Genomic DNA, 13,645 nt, shown 5'->3' on the forward strand with positions numbered 1-13,645 from the left:
TTAGCGAAACAGGTGTTCTCTGCCAGGTTGGCAGGAAAAATGACCCAGAGGAAGACCAAGATATAGGTGGATTGATACAGTACAAAGTGCTTTAGACGATAGAAATATAAGATCTGATAATGTTGGAGTGTTGACAAGTAACAGACTGATTTGGAGGAAAATTGTAGATAGGAAATTAATAATGATGTAATTTCTTTTCATGTAGTACTATCATATCCTGTATACCCCTTGAGGGTACGTGGCAGGAATTTGATGATGATGATGATATATATATATATATATATATATATATATTATTTTGTTGTGGGGAGAGGTGTGGAAACTGGGGCATAAGGATACCCTTCCCCTTCTTCCCCCCCCTCTCCCCACAACAAAATAATATATATATTTATATATATATTATTAATAGTAACCTGGGTTCCAAACTTATTTCCCGTGTCTCAAGTACTTCCCCATGTTCTTCTTTCCCCCCCCCCCCCCCCCCCCCGTTTACACACGACCTTTCAACAAGAGCTTGGATTTAGAAGACATCTTTAAACCAAAAACAAGGTATGTACATAAATTTTTCCACATTTTTTAATGTGGAAAAACAAAAACAAAAACAGGCTAAAATAGCCGTTTATTATATTAATAGTGTTTAAGAGGAGTAGCATGGGAATTTCCCAGAAATTATACTTAACTTTGTTTATTCAGTTTATGAAATGCACTTTCCTTCTTGGTTTTGTTGATAAAATAAGAAATTTAATTGGATTTTATTGAATAATTTTATGAAAATGGTAAATGAATCTGAATTATGGATACTAATTTCATAACTTCTTATTATATACATTAACAGTCAAGTTTTTTTCAAAAGAATACTGGTTAATATTTGTAAAGCAATAACTAAAAATGAACTATATTAGTTTTCTTGGCATCATGCTTTTATCAGCATATGGTATACACAAACTTATTATTTTTCTTTTCTGCATAAAGATTGTGCTATTAGCAGTCAAGTTCTTTATTAATAGATATATATATATATATATATATATATATATAGATAGATAGATGTAATGTTTTATTTTATAAATTAAAAAAAGCATGTATTTGTGCTTTGAATAGTTTGAAAGTGACACAACTTGCATTTTCCATTTGCATATGGTATTCTTCTTTTAATGTAGTTTTTCATATCACATTATTAGTTGCTTTTATGTGTTATGTCTAGGTTATTGTTATTATTATTTTTATTGATTTTTGGCATGAATTTTAGTGCCATTTTACTCCTGAAATATTCATAAATCCTTTTTTTTTTTTCTTGGTTTTCTCTAACAATATTTTATTCTATTCAAGAATCTTGAGCAGAATCCAGATGATTCCGAGTCGCTGTTAGTGACTTAATCATTTTACAGTTTGTACTAGATTTATTTTATTTTATATTATGGTTTATTTTGATTACTTTTTGTTAGTAAAAACATCTAGTTAAATTACTTAGCATTATTTTTGTTTATGGCTTTATATTATAGCTTTGCATATATATCTGCTTGGCCAACCAGGCAAGGTTTACCAAGAAGTAGTGTATCCTCTCTCAAACCAACAGGCTGTAATTTTGAATCCTGCCATGGGTGTCTTTAGGTTGGAGTTAAATTTCATCACACAATATGATGTGCTGTGTGATATGCCTTGCTCTGCAACAGGGTTTCTGGATTATGTCATCATCAATTTTCTGATATGTATCCTCAAGGAGTGTTCACACTACTATGTCAGCCCTACAAGATTAAGTTTACATTATTATTAATCTTCTATCAATAATTTCCCCCCAAATTAGTCTATTTCTTGTCAGCACTATCATATTGTTGTACCTAACATTCTGTTCTTCTAAGACACTTCTGACTGAATCAATCAACCTAGACCTTCCTCTGTCTTTTTCCGCCCATTTTGGTGTTGAACACCTGTTTTGCTAATCTTTCTTCTCCCATTCTATTTAAATAACCACATCCTCTGCCCTGCTCACACATTCTTTAATACAAACAGTGCCAAGTGCCTTCCTAATGTCTTCATTTTTAATATGATTCTGCCATGTGCTCAGGCCCCCTAATTTTTCTCAGTACTCTCATATCTATGGTCTTTAATCTTTGATCAAGTGCTTTATTTCTAACCTAACTCAGATATATAACTTGAAACTGGTTTGAGCACTGTTTTATATACTGCTAGTTTAGTATTTTTGGCTAATTTCTCTCTTATTGCCTATAAATTTATTGAACTGGTTCCCCACCATACCAACTTTGCTTATTCTGTTGTCTGTTAATTTGCCATCTTCACTAAAAGCTATGCCTAAATAGCTAAAATATTTTACTTTTTTTTCTACAGGCTCTCCTTGGAGAATGCAGTTGAAGATTTCTATGTTCCTGACTATTTTCACAGTTTTGGTCTTATTTATTGTCAATTTTCATGATGAATTTGTCACAGCTGTTATATCAATTTGGTTAGAGAATCCTAGAGACTTGCACTGGATGTGTAGGATTACATTCTTATCAGCATAAAGCTAAGAGCTAAGTTTCTATCTGATTTTAATATCAGTTTTAATGCCACTTTCTTTCATAATGTGATTGATTAGATGATGATGAACAAGAGTGGAAACAGTGTGTATGCTTGTCTTACACCTGATTTTACATTAAACCATCTCCCTGTATTTCCTTCATTTATAACTGCTGCATTACAATTTCAATATAGGCTGTACACTGCTCTGTATAATGTTCCATTTACCACATATAATTTAGTGTTTTGATAAGCTTTTCCCTGGGTACCTTGTCACATGCCTTTTCCAGATCTACAAAATTTAAGTACAGATCCTTGTCATATAAGGATTTTTTTTTTTTTTTTCTGCTAACCTGACAGAGAACACTTGTTTTACTAATCTTTCCTCCCATTCTGTTTAAGTGATCATACCACCTGAGATTAGCTCTGTTAACACATTCCTGGATGCTAACAGTGTCAAGTTATTTCCTAATATCCTCTTTTTTAATATGATATTGCCATTTCTAAGCTCTTTTAATATCCTCTAGAACATTTTGCCACCTCCCTGATTTATTTTCTTTATTCTTACTAAAGTCTTCTCATGACCTTTTTTTTAGCTACTTTTACACATAGCTTATCTTTCTTACATTTTTATCTGTATTCTTTTTAGGGCATCTACTGATTTGTTTGTTAGGAACTTAATACCTAAAGTATGCTTTCTTCTTTTCCAGAACTGCTTCTTTAACTTCTTATATCCACCATAGTGTTCTTATTTTTCTATCCTTAAAGACAACTTCCCCACATACTTCCAACTGAATTAATCAATAGTTTCTTCAATTTGCCACTGTGACTCCAAGGTTTGGTTCTTGTTTTCGAACCATTTTTATTTTTCCACAATAATATTTGTATACTTGAGTCTGCAGTTTACCTGTAAAAGCTGCTTAACTTTAATTCTTTTTAAACTTTCTTATATAGCGTTATTTTAAATGTAATATTCATTTTTATCCTACTTAGCACTAAGTAATGGTTGCTTCCAATTTCACGTCCTCTGTATACTCTTGTATTCTGAACCAACATGAAGATATCGCTATGTGAACAATGATACAGTCAATGGAGCTTATTTCTTGTGTCTTTTCTCAACATGAACTTGTGCACATTTTTATGTTGGAATGTGGTGTAAGTAATGGCTCATCCATATCCTGAGCAGATACTATTATTATTAGTCTTACTCTTTTCTCTAAACTTTTCTCAAAAAACATTTCTGTATGCCTGATGGGAATTCATTTCCTATTCTGCCATTTAAATCTCCAAAAGGACCACTTTTGTCAGCTGTCTTCTCTAATGACTCTAAATGTCTTCCTTAGGAGAGCCTTCTGTTGGACCATATGCACAAAAAAAAATTTCATTGTCCCCATTTTGAAGTTTGCTCGCCTAACTACTTGAAATTGGTTTCCAACCAAGAAGTTCATCTTGATGTTCGGTATTGAATGCTATTCCCACTCCTTCCTTTCTTTGATCATAATTGCCAAAATGTATCCTCCTATGTATTTAGTAAGATTTTATCGGTTTTTTCTTCTTTGTCTCAGTGATGCCAACTATGTCCACATGGTACTTTTCCAGTTCTTCTGCAAGTTTGATTTCCTTTCTTAATACTACTTTTGTCGATGGTTCCTATCTCCAATTCTTTTGACATTAAGTTTGTTCTTCTTCTTGTTGGATTTGAGTTTGTTCAAGTAGCTGACTTTTCACTGTTTGCTTTGGTTCCCTGACGAAAAAGAGCCAGGGTCAGCTAAGTCCCAAATTACCAGTCCATCTCCTTTTGCAGGAGGAGATGGGCTGGCAATTTGATGAGATTGCTGCAATCATCTTCAACTACAAACTCTTTAGTACTGAGTGGATACTAACAGTGCATACCACATAAAGGCAAGGATTGGACTTTAGGGCAGAAGCTTAGTTAATTCTTTGTATTCTTAAAGGTGATGTAGGGAGTCTCCTCTCAGTTATTTGGCCCTGAGTCTTAAGCAATCCATTACAGTTATGTAAAAAAAAAAATAATGATAAAGAAAATTCTTACTCGACTGATGGCACTAGAGTGCTATAAATTTATTATATTCTGTACGTGCAGCCATACATACCCACCGGTTCAATTTTAGTCACCAACTTGAGAAACATTTAAAAAAATGTTTTTAGGCATTTCCCAAGTTAGTCAATCTTTGACACAATCAAATAGAATTTCTTCCTTAAGATATTTGTATTTTAACCCTTCAACTCAGAGAAATCAACATTGAAACAGAAGTGTTTCAGATCATAATATCAGTTAGGGTATAGGTACATGAGATTACAGCAGTGATCTGCTTCATTTTTGTCAGGAAGTCTTCAAAATCATCTTCAACTACAAACTCTTATTGATAAACATGAAGAGTGGAGACTGGGTGTCTACTGCTTTCCAAAATTAATTTGGGATAAAAGAATTCCACTTGCTTTCTTTGGAAAATAAAGGCAGTAGAATATTTATTTTATTAATGACTTTACTAACTTCACAGTGTCTTTATCTTACTAGTATAATAAAAACTATTCTCTTTTCACTATTGTCTTTCCTATCATTGTGTAGTACACTAGCAGCAGTCTTTTTGCTTGTTAGTAATTTATGAAACAGGAAACAGTTGACTTTAGAACTTTGTGAATTTTAGGATAAATTTAAAAAAATTGCATGGCATCTGAAAATATAGTATTTGGAATTACTGACTTTGTCCACAGTGTGAATGCAGTTTTGTACATGGACAGTCTGCTTCGCAACCAAACTGTTAATATTTAAACATAAGAACCTCCTAATCTTTGTTTAGGTGATATAATGTATATTGGATGCCACACTCTTATTTTGTGGCATTTTTTAATGGTAATCACATCTACAATCAATTGCTCAATCTATAGTATATTAATACAGTGAATGAGCAGAGAGGCAAGAAGAAAGAAAGGAAAGAAGCTTGTTAACATTGGATATGAAGAGTTGTAGATTGTACTGTTTAGAAAACACTTAAGAAGAAAGACTATTTCAAGAAAGACAGCAGTAGAAGGAATGAATGAAAATGAAGAAAGATTTGTTCTCTGAGTTTGGAGTTGAACTGTGAAGAAGTATTGAAATACATGCAGCAGCTGTTACATACATTTTAACAGATTTGAAGAAAGATTGAGGTTATTATTCGTTATTATTATTATTGCAAAACTTTAATTACAAACTTGGGCATGTCGTTCTTGTCACAAGTTCATTACTAAAATGATGTGAAACATTGACTAGGGAACCATTCTTGAAATCATCAATGATTGATTGATTCACTTGCTTTCTTTTTGTATGGAATCTAGACCTTCATATCTTCAACATTTATTCTTGTTTAAAGTTGATAAATGGATTTGTACATTGTTGATTCCTTGAATATAATTATCTCAACTTGTCTTTTGTTGTAGACAGTTTTTCATTTTTTAGACTCTCCTATTGTTGAATCCCCATGATTTATTGTTCTGTAATAATTTTCTATAGCTCCCTATGTTTTCTGCATTAGATTGATGCTAAATGGTCTGTTATGCCACCACTGCTAGCTAGACAAGTAGTAGAGGGGGGGGGGGCTATGCCCTTATGTGCCTCCCATGCAGCAAGAGGAAGACTGTCCCAGAGGACCAAGGTAGTAGTAGTAAAAGCGAGTATGATGATAAGTTGACTTATTTCTCCCAAAGCCAGATCATGAATGTATATTGACCAGCAGCTATGCATGTGGTTTTATAGGCCTAGAGGATAGTAGAGAAATAATGAAAGGCAGCTCATTACAATAACACTTAAAAACATTTAAAGAAAAGGCAAGGCATGAACAGAATTTCTGAGAAAGTGGCTGGAGTGAGTCTGTGAGAGAGGATGGAATGGTGAGCTAACAACTTAATATAATGGAGTGACCTCAGTTTTTTGATTGATAACACAGTGCAGTGGTGTTTCTTAAATATTTAGTTCATTCAAAACTGTGAACCAGAAATTCTTTAATTCTTGCTTTATTAAGTTATCCTTTGAGCAGATGTCAGGCTAGAATCTAGAATTATGATGCTACCATGTATTTTGGAGGTCAAAATTTTGATGATAATAATATACATGGGTAAGTTTAGATAAACAATCTTACAAACATACTGATAAACAATCTGAATTGTTTATCAGTATCATTTAATCAAAAAAATACTTTTCAATAATTGCTAGTACTTTCTAAGTATGATTAAAAAAGGTTTTTGAATGTCACTTCATAGACAGTGTGAGTAACAATTTCAAAACAGCTATTCATTGTAGTTGCACATTCTAGGATTTATTAATTCTTTTGTTTGAATGATATCAGTTACTCTTTCTTCTCATATACCATTTAGCCTCTTTGGCTAGAGAGATGCTCAGAATTATAATATCCAGCATGTCGTTATCCTGTGAGTCATATACTTATGTAGACTATGTATTTGCCAACCTTCTTCATGCATGTAGATATATTGTAGCTCAGGAGACAGTGTGCCATCTGTGATGCTAAAGTATTTTGAACTTCATGATTCATCAGCTGAAGATAAATTTTGTGATAAGGAAATTGCATATACATCAAAGAGAAAACTAGTGACCTAATTACAACAGACAGATGACAACCCATAAGATAGGGTTGTACTTAAGCTGCCTTTGTTAGATTTGATCAACTGCTTTGGGGTTAACAGCAATCAATTGAGTTTCTCCAAATGATTCCATGACAGGTAACATGACCACAGAATTTTCTATGCATTGATGGCAGTGGAATGTGTACTCATTCTGCATGGAGATGATATAGCATGCGAAGCTAAACAGTACAGTAAGTGGAAGCCATGTTTATCCCAGGAACATCGGCTGGCTTTCCTTAAAAAAGATGTGGGGACAATGGAATTATACCTACCTGTGTTAAGTTTAAAGCAAAATTTCACTCTCCTAAAGCTCTCTGCATCTACAGACATGGCAGCTTTGACTTTGCTTCGTGAACCACTCATGCTAAATTATCTACTTTTAATACAGCTATTAGCTATGTTCGAGTTGAACTCTCCTCAGTTCTCATACCTGGAGTATTCTGAACATATTAAAAAATTTAATAATATTTTTAGTTCTTCTTAGCTGCAAAATCAGGCACTACAAGTTGACATTACCCTATCATCAAAAAGACTTAATGAAATAGCCAAGAATGTACTTAGCTTTGGTCACAAATTTATAGTAGTGCTTCTGCAAGTTCCTAATTTAGAAGTCATGTTGCATATAGAGCATGGTATGTGCAACTTACCTTCTAATGTTGCCAACAACAGCAATCTCAATGTAGCTAACATCTTATTACAAATGTCACCATCAAAAAGAAATCTCTCCAATCGCCAGCTTGACATGCAATGTCAACTCCACAAAAACAACATAATTATTACTAGATCTGACAAAGGTGATGCTGCTGTTGTCCTTAGATCCAGTGATTATAATCAATGTTCTGCTTGGAGACCATGCCACTTATAAACTGCTAGATTATGATCCTACCAAGTCTCAGGGAAAAAAAAAGTTAAAAAGTCTTCTGAAGAAATGTCATATCATCTTGGCCTTGAAGTTAAAAAAACTCAAACCTTTTAAGCCTCCCCCCACCAGATAGCCAAAAATTCACTAACTCAATTACCCTCTCCATCCCATAGGAGACACTACTGACTCTCCCTCAAAATTAGTCAAACAGTTAGCAAAAATTTTAATTTCCAATGCTGACCACACTTCTTATATTAAAAAATTCCTCACATTTCAAATCCTTAATCTAGAATTTAGTTTTAAACAATAATGATATCATGGTGAGCTTTGATAGCATTTCCTTATTCACAAATATTTCCCTTTCTGACACACTAAATTTACTGAAAAATGCTTCCCTCTTCAACATTATTGATCTTTTTAGCTTTGCTGTCCATACTGGTTACTTCTCTTGGAAGGCACCTTATTTAAACAATTCACTGGGGGAACCATGGAAGAAGTTACTTCCATGGTTCCCCGAGCTAATTTCTATATTGAACATTTTGAAAAACATACTCTTGATACTGCCAATCTCAAACCTTCTATTTGGTTAAGATATATTGATGGTGTGTTTTCTATTTGGCAACATGGATCACACACATTACTCTTTCTTTCAGCACCAGAATCCATTTCACTATTGAAAAAGAAAATAAAATCTTCCCTTTTTTAGATACTCTAATTACATCTACCCAATGGTATCCTTTCTTTCTCAGTTTACAGAAAACCTATCCACAAAAATCCATTAAGCCTCCAACATGATGCTATCCACAAAGGTAGATACATACATAAACTTTCCTACCTTTCTACCTTCTCAACAGTATGGGGTAATCAAAACCCTTGTCACTAGAGCCTTCAATCACTGTTCCACCTAAGTTTCTCTCACAGCAGAACTCATCTTTATTCGTTAAGCTGTCCTCTGGAATGATTACAATGCCAAAATGATCTTCAAATTTTTTGTTCCTCCTTACATCCATCTCAAAGATTACAGTAATGTCATTACTATTCCCTATAACCTAGAAAAGATTTGTTGTTTTTCCTTTGTTGTTTTGGTCTTCTATTTGTTGGCATTCCTGGTTAAAGTATTTTTCCTTGTCTCCTCTGGGTTGTCGTTGAAACTCTGCATTCAAATACCATACTTCCTGCAAATTTCCTGTGGCCTTCATTTTCCTCCTTTCATGAGCAGTTTTGATGGCATCTTCTGAAAGCCATTTAAACTTCTTCTTACAAACTGTTGGAATATTCTTCTTTGCTTCTGTTTAATTATATCTTTAATCTCTTCCCATAGTTCATCTGGTTCTCTTTCACACAAATTGAGTGTGTGTTGAATCTGTTCTGTATACTAATATTGTATTCAGCTGGTATGTTTCCAAGATCATATCTGATTCGACATTTGTGTTGTTTTCAGTTTCCGTAATTTCACATGTATCATAGCCACTAATAACTCATGGTCTGTTCCACAGTCTGCACCTGGAAAAGACTTGATAGACTGAATTGCACTTCTCCATCTTCTTCGTCCAAGTATATAGTCAATTTGATTTCTGTATTCTCATCACAATTCTCCTCTCTCCAGGAAAAAAAAAAAAGAAGAAAGAAAGAAATAAGTGTTTGCACTGTACCCCACAACATTGATTTGTTGTCTTTGATATTTTTCCATTAGTGGGTGATGCTATGAAGATTATTCGTTTGTGTGATTTCTCGCAGTACGTTCAATCTATTATCAGTTCATATTCTGAGAATCTAAAGTTCCAGTGATTTCTGTTTGCTAAGTGGTATATATTCAATGTGTGTGTCTATATATATTATTTTATTTATCTTAAATTGGATAAATTTCACACAAGTTTTTCTCTCCCCCAAAAAAATTGGCTTATCTGTTTGCTCTTTTAGTATTCTGTTGTCATTTCTGAAATTTTCTCATATCATATCATTGTTTTGTTTTTTTAAAATTTTATCAAAAATGTTACATACTGTGGTGAATGTAGATGCTAAACTAAGAGGTAGAATTTCAATTTCTATTCTTATCTTCCATCATTGAAAACAAAAAAACACACACACTCTTTCCATATTCATTGTTACTTTTATAAAATAAGCACATGCTTTCTCTGATTATATTTACGAAACAAAGAAAAAAAGAATTCAAAACTTCTGTAATATGACATTTCAGGTATATCAAAGTTATTGGCCTGCCAACAGGTTTAGAAATGCAGATTTAGCATAAAGCTCTGCATTTTCTTATTCCACTTTTTTATCACAGGCGATTTGGAAAAAAAAAAAGAATTATAAAACGGCATTTCTTATAATTCTTGGAAGCAAACTGTGTGATTGTTAAAATACTAGTGGTGTTGGTATTAATGATGTGGATGAAGTAGAGTGGCGGAGACTGAGAGTTGTAGAGTAAGTGCCCTCCCTTGATGAGTCTTGGACTCCGTGGAGGTGTCAAATAATAATAATAAAAACTCCAAAAATTAAAGTCTTTTCTTTCTTGGGATAGTGAAATAATTGTCCAAAATTCTTAGAATAATTTCCCCTTATCTGTTATTTTGAAATGGGCTGTTATACTCTAGATAATGCTATAGTAAAACTTTTTTTTTTTGCAGTGTTGTGGTGCTGGTGGTGTGTGTGTGTGAGGGGTGGGGGGATGTTGTCACTATACAGTTTCATTCCTATCTATAAAACTGTAAAGTTATATTCCTCAAAGAAAAGAAGATAAAAAAAAATTAAATAAATAAAAAAATACAAGCACAGCAAATTGTACAGATTCATTTGCCTGTTATGTTCTCAATCAGCATATGTAATTCATGCTACACACACATAGATGAATTGCACTCATCCTTTATAATTTGATGAATTTGCCTTCTCTGTAGCCATTTATTCATCCAGCCAGTTATATAAACACTACTATTGGTTACTTATATTTATTTATTTTGTTTTGCAACAAATCCCCTTCCTCCACCCTAAAAAATCAAAAAGATCATAAATGTGTACATGCGCTTCTGGAGATTGCAGGACAACATGTAATTTGTTCTGCACCATAGTAATTTATTGCACCACCAATATACCACAACTATAAATTATTGGATATTTGTTTATCTGTACAAATCCAAAAACCCACCCCAACTCAACATCACCAGAGTTCAAGATCGGTACTATCAACATAAGAAGTCTGAATGGTAAAGAAATGGAGCTAGCTGAGGAATTGCATAAGTACCAGATCGACATAATAGGGGTGAATGAATTAAAAAAAAAAGGCAAAAACTGGTGAGATCTTTCTGAGCAATAAATACAAAATGTTATATTCAGGCAATGACAATCAAGGAAAAGAAGGATCAGCCATATAATTCAACCCTAAATATGAGCCTAATCTTCTTGAATGGCAGGCAGTCTCAAGTAGAGTGATGTGGGCAAATATGAGAATGGGGAACTGGACAATGAGACTTATTTGTGCCTATGGTCCCACAGAAGGTTCTACTACGGTAGAAGTGGAGGAATTTTTTGAGGCTTTAGAGAAAGCAACTGGCACAATGAAAAAGGAAAAGTTGGTCCTTGTTGGGATCTAAATAGCAGAGTAGGAAATGATTGTCAGACATACAAAAATATATTAGGAAAATTTGAAGAAAAGAGGAAAGCTAATAATAATGACAAATGCCTGTTGGATTTCTGCTCAGGACATGGACTGGTTATTACTAACACCATATTCCAAGATAAAAATGTACACAAATTCACATGGAGAAAAGAAAGAAGCAAGGAATAAGAAAAGTCTCATTGACTATGTTTGTTGATAGTGATATTTTCTTCCTTGTGCAGGACACAGAGTGTACAGAGGATTTGAAATTGGAAGTGATCGCTATTTAGTCTTGAGCAGGATAAAATTGAATTTCATATTGAAAAGAATGACATGTAAGAAAGTTTTAAAGCGAATAAAAGTTGAGCATCTCTCAGATGTGAACTGTAGACTAAAATACACAAAGATTATTGAAGGAAAAATGAAAGAGTTTGAGAACAGGAACCAAACCTTGGAGATTCAGCTAGAGAGGCATGTGGTGAAGTTGTTTGCAAGGATAGAAAAATTAGAACTCCATGATGGACACAGGAAGTTAAAGAGGCAGTAAAGGAAAAGAAGAAAGCATATCAAAAGCTCCTGGCAAATAAGTCAGCTTGTGCTCTTAGAGAATACAGAGACAAATGGAAGAAAGCTAAACACTGTGTAAAACTAGCTAAATATAAGTCATGGGAGGACTTTTGTAAGAACATAGAAAATAAATATGAAGAAGGTGGCAAGATATTCTGGAGGTTGTTGAAGAACCTCCGAAATTGAAGGAAAGAGTGCTGTAAAAGGAATTAGAGATGATAAAGGTGACATGAAAACAGGAGAAAAACATATCATTGAAGTATGGAGTAATTACTTTGAAAAATTGCTAAATGAAACAAGCAGTGATGACAGCACAGTGGTAAAAAGCACTGACCAGGCATGCAGCAAAAAAAATTACCATCCATATCTGAAGTAGAAAAAGCTATCAAAAGCCTGAAATGTGGAAAGGCAGCAGGAATAGATGATATTCGACCAAAAATGCTCAAGTGTGGAGGTGTAAAGTCTTACAGTGGCTGCACCGTATAGTTCTGAAGGTCTCAACAGTGGACGAATTCCAGATGATTGGAGTAGAGCTCTCTTAGTACCCATATATAAAAAGGGAAATAAAACTGAATATGAGAATTACAGAGATATTTCTCTACTGAGTGTTTCTGCTAAGATATATGTAAGTAAACTTGAGAAGTGTTTGAGGATTCTGGAAGAGAAGCCTGGTGAGAACAAGCTGGATTTAGGCGAAATAGAGGCTGGTCAGGATCAGATTTTCACTTTACGACAGATAGTTGAGAAATCATGGGAATATAACAAAGAAGTGTATTTAAGTTTTGTAGATCTGGAAAAGGCATATGACAAGAGGCCAAAGAGAGAAGCTATTCAAACACTACAGTTATATGGCTTTAATGGGGCATTATATCAAGCAATACCTAGTCTTTATTTGAGTTGTAAGTCAGTAGTTAGCATTGAAGGAAGTACAGGATGATGGTTTAATGTTAAATCTGGTGTGAGACAAGGATGTACATTATTCCCTCTGTTATTCATTATCTATATGGATCACATTATGAAGGAAAGTGGTATTAAACCTGATCAAAATTGGAGATGCTAATCTCAGCTCTTTGCTCTATCTTTACGATGTTATACTTCTAGATAAATCTGCTACAAGTCTGCAAGATTTCCTGACTAAAGTGAATAACTGTTGTAATAGATATGGTATGAAGGTCAGCATTAAAAAGATATTGAAAATAGGCAGAAACATTGAAAATATCAACTGCATTGTGAATAGAGAACCTCTAGAACCAGTAAAACATTTCAGCTATTTAGTCACATTTTTAGTGAAGATGGCAAATTAAATATAGAAATAGACAATGGAATCAACAAAACTCATATGGTAGGAAGTCAAATGAATAAATTTATATGGAATAAGAAAGAAATTAGCCAAAACATTAAATTCGCTGTATGCAAGACAGTATTCAACCCAGTTTTAACTTTTGGATCTGAGAGCATGGTCCGAA

General features: G+C 33.7%; 1 protein-coding gene across 4 annotated transcripts in view; it reads left to right on the forward strand.

Moving 5' to 3' along the window:
- LOC150108169 (RB1-inducible coiled-coil protein 1-like) overlaps positions 1-13,645 on the forward strand; it is a 611,254-nt gene that overhangs the window by 268,707 nt on the left and 328,902 nt on the right. The window lies entirely within an intron of this gene.

The sequence above is a fragment of the Typopeltis vanoorti genome, chromosome 3 (assembly GCF_054136105.1).
Source record: "Typopeltis vanoorti isolate ZY-2024b chromosome 3, IOZ_Tvanoo_1.0, whole genome shotgun sequence".
In the NCBI taxonomy this organism is placed as follows: Eukaryota; Metazoa; Arthropoda; class Arachnida; order Uropygi; family Thelyphonidae; genus Typopeltis; species Typopeltis vanoorti.